Raw genomic sequence first — 14,407 nt, forward strand, 5'->3', positions numbered from 1 at the left:
ACCAGAACATTCTCTACAAGTCCATAGACTTGTTTCTTTGAATTGTCTGCCATCTCTAGTGAGATTCTTGCAGCTTGTACCTCAGAGATCCCTAGCTTCTCCATTACAGAGAGAGGCATGAGGTTTACACTTGACCCTAAGTCACACAGAGCCTTCTTGAAGGTCATGGTGCCTATGGTACAAGGTATCGAGAACTTCCCAGGGTCCTGCCTCTTTTGAGGTAATTTCTGCCTAGACAAGTCATCCAATTCTTTGGTGAGCAAAGGGGGTTCATCCTTCCAAGTCTCATTTCCAAATAACTTGTCATTTAGCTTCATGATTGCTCCAAGGTATTTAGCAACTTGCTCTTCAGTGACATACTCATCCTCTTCAGAGGAGGAATACTCATCAGAGCTCATGAAAGGCAGAAGTAAGTCCAATGGAATCTCTATGGTCTCATTTTGAGCCTCAGATTCCCATGGTTCCTCATTGGGGAACTCAGTGGAGGCCAGTGGACGTCCATTGAGGTCTTCCTCAGTGGTGTTCACTGCCTCTTCCTCCTCTCCACATTCGGCCATGTTGATGGCCTTGCACTCTCCTTTTGGATTTTCTTCTGTATTGCTTGGAAGAGTACTAGGAGGGAGTTCAGTAATTTTCTTGCTCAGCTGACTCACTTGTGCCTCCAAATTCCTAATGGAGGACCTTGTTTCAGTCATGAAACTTTGAGTGGTTTTTATTAGATCAGAGACCATAGTTGCTAAGTCAGAGTGGCTCTGCTTAGAATTCTCTGTCTGTTGCTGAGAAGATGATGGAAAAGGCTTGCCATTGCTCAACCTGTTTCTTCCACCATTATTGTTGTTGAAACCTTGTTGAGGTCTCTGTTGATCCTTCCATGAAAAATTTGGATGATTTCTCCATGAAGAATTATAGGTGTTTCCATAGGGTTCTCCCATGTAATTCACCTCTTCCATTGAAGGGTTCTCAGGATCATAAGCTTCTTCTTCAGATGAAGCATCCTTAGTACTGCCAGGTGCATTTTGCATTCCAGACAGACTTTGAGAAATCAAATTGACTTGCTGAGTCAATATCTTGTTCTGAGCTAATATGGCATTCAGAGTATCAATCTCAAGAACTCCTTTCTTCTGATTTGTCCCATTGTTCACAGGATTCCTTTCAGAAGTGTACATGAATTGGTTATTTGCAACCATTTCAATTAGCTCTTGAGCTTCTGCAGGCGTCTTTTTCAAATGAAGAGATCCTCCAGCAGAGCTATCCAAAGACATCTTGGATAGTTCAGAGAGACCATCATAGAAAATACCTATGATGCTCTATTCAGAAAGCATGTCAGAAGGACACTTTCTGATCAATTATTTGTATCTTTCCCAAGCTTCATAGAGGGATTCTCCTTCCTTCTGTCTGAAGGTTTGGACTTCCACTCTAAGCTTACTCAATTTTTGAGGTGGAAAGAACTTTGCCAAGAAGGCATTGACTAGCTTTTCCCAAGAGTTCAGACTTTCTTTAGGTTGTGAATCCAACCATGTCCTAGCTCTGTCTCTTACAGCAAAAGGGAATAGCATTAGTCTGTAGACCTCAGGGTCAACCCCATTAGTCTTGACAGTGTCACAGATTTGCAAGAATTCAGCTAAGAACTGATGAGGATCTTCCAATGGAAGTCCATGGAACTTGCAATTCTGTTGCATTAGAGAAACTAATTGAGGCTTAAGCTCAAAGTTGTTTGCTCCAATGGCAGGGATAGAGATGCTTCTCCCATAGAAGTCGGGAGTAGGTGCAGTAAAGTCACCAAGCACCTTCCTTGCATTGTTGGCATTGTTGTTATTTTCGGCTGCCATGGGGTCTTCTTCTTTGAAGATTTCTGTTAGGTCTTCTACAGAGAGTTGTGCCTTAGCTTCTCTTAGCTTTCGCTTCAAGGTCCTTTCAGGTTCAGGGTCAGCTTCAACAAGAATGCCTTTGTCTTTGTTCCTGCTCATATGAAAGAGAAGAGAACAAGAAAATATGGAATCATCTATGTCACAGTATAGAGATTCCTTGAGGTGTCAGAGGAAAAGAAAAATAGAAGGAAGGGGTAGAAGAATTCGAACTTAGTGAGATAGAGTTCGAATTGTGCATTGAGGAGGAGTGGTACTCCATAAATAGAAGGATGCGAGAAGAGGGGAAGAAATTAAATTAAAAAGATTTTTAAAAAAAATATTTTGAAAAACTTTAATTGATTTTCGAAAACCAAGAGTGGGAAAGAAATCAAGTAATAAAAAGATTTTGAAATTAGAATTTAAAAAGATATTATTGAAAACTATTTTGAAAAAGATATGATTAAAAAGATATGTTTAAAAAATTATGGTTTTAAAAAGATATGATTGAAAAGATATGATTTGAAAACAATTTTAAAAAGATTTGATTTTAAAAATTAATGACTTGGCTAACAAGAAAAGATATGATTCAAACATTAAACCTTTCTCAACAGAAAAGGCAACATACTTGAAATGTTGAATCAAATCATTAATTGATAGCAAGTATCTTTGAAAAAGGAAAGAAATTGATTTGAAAAATATTTGATTGAAAAGATATGATTTGACAAAGATTTGATTTTGAAAAACTTTGAAAACTTAAAAAAAATTTGCATTAAAAACAAAATCTTCCCTCTTGTGCCATCCTGGCGTTAAACGCCCAGAATGGTGCACATTCTGGCGTTTAACGCCCAATGCTATACCTTTTTGGGCGTTAAACGCCCAACCAGGCACCCTGGCTGGCGTTTAAACGCCAGTCTGTCCTTCTTCACTGGGCGTTTTGAACGCCCAGCTTTTTCTGTATAATTCCTCTGCTGTATGTTCTGAGTCTTCAATTCTCTGTGTTATTGACTTGAAAAGACACAAATTAAAAATATTTTTGGAATTTTAATAATGAGGAATAATCAAAATGCAACTAAAATCAAATAACAATGCATGCAAGACACCAAACTTAGCAGTTTGTATACTACGGACACTAACAACATGAGAATGCACATGAGAAACAACAAAACACTGAAGTCAAGAGAATTCAAAGATCAGAGCAAGGAAGTCATCAAGAACATCTTGAAGATTAATGAAGACACATGCATGAATTCGAAAAATGCAAGAAGAACAGAAACATGCAATTGACACCAAACTTAAAATGAGACACTAGACTCAACAAGAAACATACAATTTTTTTTGGTTTTTTTATGATTTTGTAAATTATTTTTTTTTTGGGTTTTTCGAAAATTATGTGGAAAAGAAAATAAAGGTATCAAAATTCTTAATGAGAATTCCAGGAATCATGCAATGTTAGTCTAAAGCTTCAGTCTAAAGAAATTAGACATGGCTAGCCAAGCTTTAGCAGGACATTGCATTCAAGAGCTAAATTGATGAGAATCAATCAGCTTTGGTGATGATAAGAACATCACCTTGAAACACTAGAATTCGTTCTTAAGAACTCTGAAGAAAAATACCTAATCTAAGCAACAAGATGAACCGTCAGTTGTCCAAACTCAACAATCCCCGACAACGGCGCCAAAAACTTGGTGCACGAAATTGTGATCATTAATGGCGCCATCAACATGGTACGCTCATTGCAATCTCAACTCTTTATCACAACTCCGCACAACTAACCAGCAAGTGCACTGGGTCGTCCAAGTAATAAACCTTACGCGAGTAAGGGTCGATCCCACGGAGATTGTTGGTATGAAGCAAGCTATGGTCACCTTGTAAATCTTAGTCAGGCAGACTCAAATTGTTATGAATGATATATGAATAAAACATAAAGATAAAGATAGAGATACTTATGTATTCTATTGGTGAGAATTTCAGATAAGCGAATGGAGATGCTTTGTCCCTTCCGTCTCTCTGCTTTCCTACTGTCTTCATCCAATCCTTCTTACTCCTTTCCATGGCAAGCTGTATGCAAGGGTTTCACCGTTGTCAGTGGCTACCTCCCATCCTCTCAGTGGAAATGTTCAACGCACCCTGTCACGGCACGGCTATCCATCTGTCGGTTCTCAATCAGACCGGAATAGAATTCAGTGATTCTTTTGCGTCTGTCACTAACGCCCCGTCCTCAGGAGTTTGAAGCTCGTCACAGTCATTCAATCATTGAATCCTACTCAGAATATCACAGACAAGGTTTAGACCTTCCGGATTCTCTTGAATGCCGCCATCAGTTCTAGCTTATACCACAAAGATTCCGGTTAAAGAATCCAAGAGATATCCATCCAATCTAAGGTAGAACGGAGGTGGTTGTCAGGCACACGTTCATAGGCGAGAATGATGATGAGTGTCACGGATCATCACATTCATCAAGTTGAAGAACAAGTGATATCTTGGAACAAGAACAAGCGGAATTGAATAGAAGAACAATAGTAATTGCATTAATACTCGAGGTACAGCAGAGCTCCACACCTTAATCTATGGTGTGTAGAAACTCCACCGTTGAAAATACATAAGAACAAGGTCTAGGCATGGCCGAATGGCCAGCCTCCCAAAGTGATCAAAAGATCTAAAGATCAAACGATTCCAAAGATCAGAAGATGAAAATATAATAGTAAAAGGTCCTATATATAGAGAACTAGTAGCCTAGGGTGTACAGAGATGAGTAAATGACATAAAAATCTACTTCCGGGCCCACTTGGTGTGTGCTTGGGCTGAGCATTGAAGCATTTTCGTGTAGAGACTCTTCTTGGAGTAAAACGCCAGCTTTTGTGCTAGTTTGGGCGTTTAACTCCCACTTTGGTGCCAGTTCCGGCGTTTAACGCTGGGAATTCTGAAGGTGACTTTGAACGCCGGTTTGGGCCATCAAATATTAGGCAAAGTATGGACTATCATATATTGCTGGAAAGCCCAGGATGTCTACTTTCCAACGCCGTTGAGAGCGCACCAATTGGGCTTCTGTAGCTCCAGAAAATCCACTTTGAGTGCAGGGAGATCAGAATCCAACAGCATCTGCAGTCCTTTTCAGTCTCTGAATCAGATTTTTGCTCAGGTCCCTCAATTTCAGCCAGAAAATACCTGAAATCACAGAAAAATACACAAACTCATAGTAAAGTCCAGAAAAGTGAATTTTAACTAAAAACTAATAAAAATATACTAAAAACTAACTAAATCCTACTAGAAACATACTAAAAACAATGCCAAAAAGCGTACAAATTATCCGCTCATCACACGTACCAAAAATCTCTCATTTGTTTTTCGTAGACGATAGTATGATATTTCTAAGGGCAGTGGATCAGAATATTACAGAGGTTCAGAAAATCACTCATACCTACTGATGAGCGGATAATTTATATGCTTTTTGGTAATGTTTTTCTATAGTTTTTAGTATGTTTCTGTGATTTCAGGTATTTTCTGGCTGAAATTGAGGGACCTGAGCAAAAATCTGATTTAGAGGCTAACAAAGGACTGTAGATGCTGTTGGATTCTGACCTCCTTGCACTCGAAGTGAATTTTCTAGAGTTACAGATCTTCAAATGGCACGCTCTCAATTGCGTTGGAAAGTAGAAATCCAGGGCTTTCCAAAAATATATAATAGTCCATACTTTGCGCGAGTTTTGACGATATAAAATGGCGTCAAAACGCCAGCTCTCTGTCCTTTTCTGGCGTCAAAACGCCAGAACTGGCATAAAAGTTGGATTTAAATGCCCAAACTGACACCAAAACTGGTGTTTAACTCCAAGGAAGACTTCTACACATGAAAGCTTCAATGCTCATCCTAAAAACACACCAAGTGGGTCCGGAAGTGGATTTCTGCATCATTCACTTATTTCTGTAAACCCTAGTAGCTAGTTTTCTTATAAATAGGACCTTTTACTATTGTATTTTCATCTTGGAATCTTGGGACCATTGTTCACGTTTTGTGTAAAACCCGGTTAATTAACGGCTAATTAACCCATAAATGAGAATTTATTCTAGAAAGCCTAAAATGTGATTTTTATGGCTAAATGTGATAGAGGAGACTGAGACGAGAAATTTCGGTACCAATTTTATAGAATTCGGACCAAGATTGGACCGAACGGGCCAAACCGGGCCAACCGGACCCAAAGTGGGCCCTTGGCCCAACATAACTAAACCAAAACCCTAGTTTTCAACACTCTCTCTCCTCACACAACACACAAACACGCTGAAATTGAAGGGAGGGGAAGAAGAACACTCTCTCAAGTTCTTTCTCTCACTTGATCTTCAAACCACCATAACTTTTGATCTAGAGCTCCGATTGCCGCTCCGTTTGCGGCCACGCGTTCACCGCGGAGAGCTCTACAAAACCCATACAATCAATCTTGAGGTAAGCCACGTGTTGCTGTTCGAAATTTCAGCCCTTATTTTCGAGTTTCATGGGTGAAATGTTGAGATTTTGGGTTCTTTGATGTTATAGGACCCAACTCTCTTGAAGGAGAAGGTTAATCTTGTCTCCTTGGACCTTGGGTGTGGTAAGATTCTCAACCCTAGTGTAATTTGTGATTTTATGATGTTTGGGTTTTGAGATGTTGTGTATGGGTATGATGATTGTGGCTTAGGTTGTGTATGTGTGGATATTGGAGCTTGATTGGTGATATTGAAAAGCTTGGAAAGGGTTTGGTGGTGAAAAATCTTTTCTTGGAGGTGTTGAGGCCTTGAGAGCTTGTGGATAAGTGGTTTGGAAGTGCTCCGGTGGAGCTTGGGAAAGTCGGCTAAGGTATGATTTCGGTTTACCGTATCTAATATGTAATGTGGTAGGAAATACTTAGGCTAGAGGCCCTAAGATAGGCATTGAATTGTTGATGTTGTTGAATGATTGAGATATATGATGTGGTCATATATGTGATGATGATTATTGATGCCTTGGTGGTATGATGTATGAGAAATATGCATGTTGTGATATATGCTTGATGATTGGTTATGGTTGAATTGTGGGTTGAACCATGTTGATGGTGAGTATGATGTTGATTGTGTACAATAATGATTTATTGGAATTGGTGTTGTTGAGAATTGGCATGAGGAATAGTATATGATATGTCAATGTGTTTGAGTTTGAGCCACTTGGGTGAAGTGGGGTAAAATGATGAGATAGTGATTTTGGTAAATTGTGGTATTGTGTCAATGTGTGAGTTGAGGAGGCTTGATGTTGAATTTGATACATTTTGATTGATTTCAAAGAAAAGGGATGAAAATGGCATGTTTTGGTTGATTTTGAAAAGAGTTGAAAATGGCTTGTTTTGAAAATGGCATATTGTGGTTTTGTATGAAAATATGGTTTTTGGGCATACTTTGATGGGACATAACTTGGACTACGGATCTCTGTTTTGTACCAAATCTGTTTAGAAATGAAATTGGATCCGGGATGTCCATGCCGTTCGAAGAACGGGTGAAAAACGATTTAAAATGAGGAAGTTATGTCCGTTGGAAGATTGGGGTTTAAATCTGTGAATTCTGCAGTTTTTAACTTAGAAAATTTTTACCAGAATGACCCCTTGCGCGTGGGCGCACTTGGCGCGTACGCGCCGTTCTTCCGAAAGTGCCATCCACGCGCGCGCGTGATGTGCGCGGGCGCGCCGATTGTGCTGCACCCAATGCCCAGCCATTTTCCAGAGAGTTATGCCAGAACTGTGCCAGTGTTGTGCCTGAGGCACGAGAACACCCGCGCGTACGCGTGGTTGACGCGTGCGCGTCGATTGGCAAATCTTTAATCCACGCGTTAGCGTGCATGACGCTTGCGCGTCGATGAGTTTTTGAGGCCATCCACGCGTGCGCCTGGAGTGCGCGTACGCGTGGCCCTGTTTTCATCCCAAAGTTGATTTTTGAGTTTTAAAAGCCAAATCTCATACTTCTAAGCCTCCGATCTCACCATTTATGTCTTAAATCATTATGACATGTCTAGCTATTAAAAAGGGGCTAGTAAATGAGGTAACTTGCGAGTGAAGCAAGGGAAAAATGAATGATCAATGAGGATCAAGATGACTATGTGAGATGTGGAGGATGGTGGTGGAAGTGCTTGTTATGCCATGGGCCGAAAGGCTGTAATTGTTAATGAAATGGCTGGTTATGGATTTAACCGTGAGCCGGAATAGCTGTGTATGCTATGAATATTGGCTGGTTATGGATTTAACCGTGAGCCGGAATAGCTGTGTATGCTATGAATATTGGCTGGTTCTGGACTGAACCGTGAGCCGGATGGCTGATATGGATGTTGATCCATGGATGAGAATTCATGCATGTTTATGCTGAATTATTGATAATTGAGATTTGCACTTCCACTATCAGAGGCACGAGATCCCTGGGAGGAAGCAGTGGCTAGCCACCACGTGCTCCAGGTGGAGGCTCGAGACTCTGTTGACCCTATGTCGTAAGTGTGGCCGGGCACTGTGAAAGACCCGGATGAGCTCGCCCCCGAAATATTCACCAGTGAGGGTGATGGATATGGATCATGTTTATGATCAAGTTTATAACGAGTATAACTCGAGTTGGGGATGCGCGACAGAGGGACAGTCCAATGGTTAGCGACCAGGACTTGTCGGGTTGGCTCTATAACCGACAAGATGATATCATCGGCCACTAGGGACATGCATTCATCATATGCATACTATGTGAATTGTTTGAGATTGCCTATTTGACTGCATATTACTTGCTAATTGCCTAAATGTCTTAACTGCTCCTATTTGTATATTCTTTGTCTGATATAATTGTGTTTGCTATAATATACTCCTGCTGGTGGTTGGGAGGTTTGAAGGAATTGGAAAGGGAAGTATTAGTTAGACTGAAGAATCTTTAGTCAGATGCCCTTATATGGTTTAGCTTGTTTATAAGCTTTGATATTATCTGGAGGAAGTCCTAGGATTGCCTTTGGCTTTCCTCTATTATTATGTATTATATATGTGGAAGCTGTTACCATGCTGGGGACCTCTGGTTCTCACCCATGCGGATTTTGTGGTTTTCAGATGCAGGACGTGAGGTTTCCCGCTGAAGCATGCTGGAGACTTCTAGATTCGCGAAGATTCCTTGTTCTTGGGGACTCTGTTTAGTTTATATGTTTTGCTTAGACACTTCTATCTCCATTAAATAATACAAACTGTGATGACTCCTCTCATGGGAGATTTTGGAGAATAGGTTTTATGTTTTGTGTCCCTTTGGGTTTCCTTTGGGGTTATCCTTATTTTATCATATGTATATATTGCTATGCTCGGACCGGTTATCTTCGCAGCCGGATCTTGAGTCTTGATATTCCTGTTTTTGACACTCCTTTGTATATATATAATCTCGCGTTGGTTTACCCTTGTTCGTTACGTTATCGATCGGGGTGTTGCGCTTTTAAGTTGCGGTTTTTGTTTACCCCTTTTTCTACAAAGGCTCCTAGTTATAATCAATCATTCATAATACTATACGTACTAAATTTTTATTTTAGAGGTCGTAATACCTTGCCATCTCTGAATTATGACTTAAGCATAAGACTCTGTATGGTAGGGTGTTACATTATGGTATCAGAGCAGTTCATTCCTGTAGAGCCTGAGGGATGGACTGACTATGCTTCTGTGCATTCTCTGTATGTGTGTTATGTGCTATTAGTATATCTGCTTGATATATTTGGCATAAACGTTCATGAGCATGCATTTGGGACTTTGAAGTACTAGACTTCCGATATTGAGACTGATCAACTTAATATCGATTGTTTGGTATGTATAGGAACCAGATGGCGCCTCGTGGACGCGGTAGAGGTAGTGCGAGAGGTCGTACGAATGCTCGTGCACCGGAGAATAACCCTAATGACTCGGTGAACTTTATGGCTGCGTTTGAGAATATGGCTGCTGCTATGCAAGCCACTGCTGAGGCTCTTGGTCAACAGATGAACAACCATGGTAATGATGGAGGTGGAGTTCAGGGCCCGATGACCTTGGCAAACTTTTTGAAGGTTAATCCGCCTAAGTTCAAGGGGACTACTAGCCCGACTGAGGCTGATACATGGTTTCAGGCTATAGAGCGAGCATTACAAGCACAAGTGGTACCTGAAGGATAGCGTGTCGAGTTTGCCACCTATATGCTCATCGGTGAAGCGTCGCATTGGTGGCAAGGCATCCGACGTCTTCTGCAGCAGGGTGATGACTATGTCACCTGGAATGTCTTCCAAGAAGAGTTCTATAAGAAGTACTTTCCGACTTCTGCTAGGACGGCTAAGGAACTTGAATTGTTACAGCTGAAGCAGGGTACTATGTCCATATCAGAGTATACTGACAAGTTTGAGGAGCTGTTCAGGTTCTCTCGTTTGTGCCAAGGGACTCCGGTGGAATATGAGGAATGGAAGTGTGTTAAGTATGAAGGAGGACTCCGAAGTGATATCTTCAGTTCAGTGGGACCAATGGAGATTAGGACTTTCTCCGAATTAGTGAACAAGTGTAGGGTTGCTGAGGAGTGTGTGAAAAGGGCAACCGCTGAGAAATGGAGTCACAAAGGTTCATTTCTACAGAACCGAGGGAAGAGCTTTGCACCTAGAGGTTCGTCTTTCAAGAGGGGAGGCTCTTTCAGGAGGCCCAACAACAACAACTCCCCAGGAAAGAAGTTTGGGAAGCAGCTTCAGAATGATCAAGCTTGTACTAGGTGTGGAAGTCACCATCCGGGAGCACCATGCAAAGCCGGATGGGGTTTGTGCTACAATTGTGGAAAGGCGGGGCATAAAGCCGCAAGTTGTCCTGAGAGGCAAAAACAAGGTGCTGGGAAGGCACAACAGACTGGTCGGGTGTTCACCACTTCAGCTGTAGGAGCTGAGGGATCTGAGACACTCATTAGAGGTAACTATGAAATAGCTGGTCAAACTTTAAATGCTTTATTTGATTCGGGAGCATCACATTCATTCATTGCATTTAAGAAAGCCCATGAGTTAGGATTGAAGATTGTAACCTTAGGTTATGATCTAAGAGTGTACAATGCCACTCATGAAGCCACGGTAACTAGGCTAGGATGCCCGGAAGTTTCCTTTAGGTTCAAGCAGCGTGATTTTGTTCATAATTTAGTCTGCTTGCCGATGGTCGGTCTTGATCTTATCTTGGGATTGGATTGGTTATCTAAGAACCATGTCCTGCTTGATTGTTCTACAAAGTCAGTGTACTTTATGCCGGAAGATACAGAAGGGCCGGTCGTGGTGAATAATTATTACTTGAATTCGATGATGGTGAACTGTTCTGGAATCGAATGTCAGGGTATCATGTTGTTAACCGCGGGCGTTTCAGGTAATGATCAAAGGTTGGAGCAGATTCCAGTTGTGTGTGAGTTTCTGGAAGTGTTTCCCGATGATATTGATGAGTTTCCACCTAACCGAGAGGTTGAGTTTGCTATTGAATTGGTGCCCGGGGCGGGACCAATCTCAAGTGCTCCTTATAGGATGTCACCGTTAGAGATGAACGAGCTAAAGTCTCAGTTAGAGGATTTGTTGGGAAAGAATTTTATACGACCAAGTGTTTCTCCGTGGTGTGCTCCAGTGCTACTAGTGAAGAAGAAAGATGGGAGTATACGGCTCTGTGTGGATTATAGGCAGCTAAACAAGGTTACAATAAAGAATAAGTACCCATTGCCGAGAATTGATGATCTCATGGATCAGTTACAAGGAGCTGGAGTTTTCTCCAATATTGATTTGCGATCCGGTTATCACCAGATAAGGGTGAGGGATAAGGATATCCCTAAGACCGCTTTCAGGACTCGTTATGGTCATTACGAGTACACTGTAATGTTCTTTGGATTGACGAACGCTCCTGCGGTATTCATGGATTACATGAATAGAGTTTTCCGTCCGTTTCTGGATAAATTTGTTGTTGTCTTCATTGATGACATACTAATTTATTCCAAGACTGAAGAAGAGCATGCGGAACACTTGAGGACCGTGTTGCGGATTTTAAAGGAGAAGAAACTTTATGCAAAACTGTCTAAGTGTGAATTTTGGAAGAGTGAGGTGAAGTTTTTGGGGCATGTGGTGAGTAAGAAGGGAATAGCCGTAGATCCAACTAAGGTGGAGGCTGTGATGGATTGGAAGCAACCAACCACCGTAACAGAGATAAGGAGTTTTCTGGGTTTAGCTGGCTATTACCGAAGGTTTATCGAGGGCTTTTCACAGATAGCTTTGCCAATGACAAAGTTAACCCGCAAAGACACTCCGTTTGTTTGGACTCCTGAATGCGAGGAGAGCTTTCAGACATTGAAGAAAAAGTTGACTACTGCACCTGTGTTAGTGTTACCCGAGCCGAATGAGCCATTTGAGGTGTATTGTGATGCCTCATTGAAGGGTCTAGGGTGCGTGCTGATGCAGCACCATAATGTGGTGGCGTATGCCTCACGACAGTTGAGACCTCATGAAGTTAGTTACCCTACGCACGATTTGGAACTCGCTGCGGTTGTGTTTGCCTTGAAGGTGTGGAGGCATTATCTCTATGGGATTAAGTTCCAAGTTTTCTCTGATCATAAGAGCTTGAAGTATCTCTTTGATCAGAAAGAGCTTAATATGAGGCAGAGAAGGTGGATGGAATTGTTGAAGGACTACGACTTTGAGTTGCATTACCATCCGGGAAAGGCGAACGTAGTGGCGGATGCGTTAAGTCGGAAGTCGTTATATGCGGCTTGGATGATGCTCCAAGAGGAGAAGTTGCTCAAGGGATTCGAGAGTCTGAAAATCGGTGCTCAAGAAGTATCCGGAACCCTGTGTTTGAGTCGATTAGAAATCTCAAGTGACTTTAAGTCCGAACTCCTAAAGGCTCATCAGAATGATGAAGCCTTATGGAAGGTGTTATCGGCTATTGAGCAAGGAAAACAGTAGAGAGTGTCGGAAGAAAAAGATGGGTTATGGAGATTCAAGGGTAGAATCATTGTGCCGGATGTTGGCACTTTGAGGCAAGATATCTTAAAGGAGGCACACAAAAGCGGATTCTCCATTCACCCGGGAAGTACTAAGATGTACCATGATTTGAAGGCGATGTTTTGGTGGCCGGGTATGAAGAATGATGTGGCGAAATATGTTTCAAAGTGCTTAACTTGTCAAAAAGTAAAGATTGAACATCAAAAGCCTGCCGGTATGTTGCAACCTTTAGAGATTCCACAATGGAAGTGGGAAAGTATTGCAATGGACTTTGTGTCAGGATTGCCAAGGACTAGGGCTGGTTTTGATGCTGTTTGGGTGATTGTGGACCGACTGACGAAGTCAGCTCACTTTTTGCCCATTCGTATGACTTACACCCTTGAGGAGCTAGCACGGTTATACATAAAGGAGATTGTGAGACTTCATGGTGTACCTGCTACTATAATCTCTGATAGAGATCCTCGTTTCACTTCAAGGTTTTGGGGTGCATTTCAGAAAGCTTTTGGAACCCGATTAAGCTTGAGCACGGCTTACCATCCTCAAACAGATGGTCAATCTGAGAGGACGATCCAAACACTAGAGGATATGTTGAGAGCTTGTGTTTTGGACCAACCGGCGAGTTGGGATCGGTATATGCCATTAGTGGAGTTTGCATACAATAATAGTTATCATGCGAGCATCGGAATGGCTCCGTATGAGGCCTTGTATGGGAGGAAATGTCAATCTCCGCTATGTTGGTATGAAGCTGGAGAGAAAAGCTTGTTGGGGCCAGAAATGATAGCTGAGACTACTGAACAAGTCAAGAAAATCCGTGATAGGATGTTTACGGCGCATAGTCGTCAAAAGAGTTACGCCGATCAAAGGCGAAAGCCCTTAGAATTTGAGGAAGGGGACCATGTTTTTCTTAAGGTTACTCCGACTACGGGAGTAGGTAGGGCGATTAAAGCAAAGAAGTTGAATCCTCGATACATTGGTCCATTTCAAATCCTGGAGAGGATTGGACCGGTGGCGTATCGGATGGCTCTACCACCTCATCTTTCGAACCTGCACGACGTGTTTCACGTGTCGCAGTTTCGGAAGTACACTCCTGATGCTAGCCATGTGTTGGAACCCGAATCGGTTCAGTTAAGGGAAGATTTGACGCTTTCAGTGGCTCCGGTCAGAATTGATGATACTAGTATCAAACGGTTGCGTGGGAAAGAGGTTTCTTTAGTGAAAGTGGCTTGGCGTCGAGGCGGTGTTGAGGAACACACTTGGGAACTTGAGTCGGAGATGCGAACGGATTATCCGCATTTATTCTCAGGTAATTGCATTTGAATTTTGTGGGCAAAATTCCCAGTTAGGTGGGTAGAATGTAAAACCCGGTTAATTAACGGCTAATTAACCCATAAATGAGAATTTATTCTAGAAAGCCTAAAATGTGATTTTTATGGCTAAATGTGATAGAGGAGACTGAGACGAGAAATTTCGGTACCAATTTTATAGAATTCGGACCAAGATTGGACCGAACGGGCCAAACCGGGCCAACCGGACCCAAAGTGGGCCCTTGGCCCAACATAACTAAACCAAAACCCTAGTTTTTAACACTCTCTCTCCTCACACA

General features: G+C 41.9%; 1 non-coding gene across 1 annotated transcript; it reads left to right on the forward strand.

Annotated features, from left to right (window-relative positions):
• Positions 1-1,316: 1,316 nt before the first annotated feature.
• On the forward strand, positions 1,317-1,424 carry LOC130953203 (small nucleolar RNA R71). Its single transcript, XR_009075376.1, has one exon. It is a non-coding gene; the product is annotated as a small nucleolar RNA R71 (small nucleolar RNA).
• Positions 1,425-14,407: the final 12,983 nt, after the last annotated feature.

The sequence above is a fragment of the Arachis stenosperma genome, chromosome 9 (assembly GCF_014773155.1).
Source record: "Arachis stenosperma cultivar V10309 chromosome 9, arast.V10309.gnm1.PFL2, whole genome shotgun sequence".
Taxonomy (NCBI): domain Eukaryota; kingdom Viridiplantae; phylum Streptophyta; class Magnoliopsida; order Fabales; family Fabaceae; genus Arachis; species Arachis stenosperma.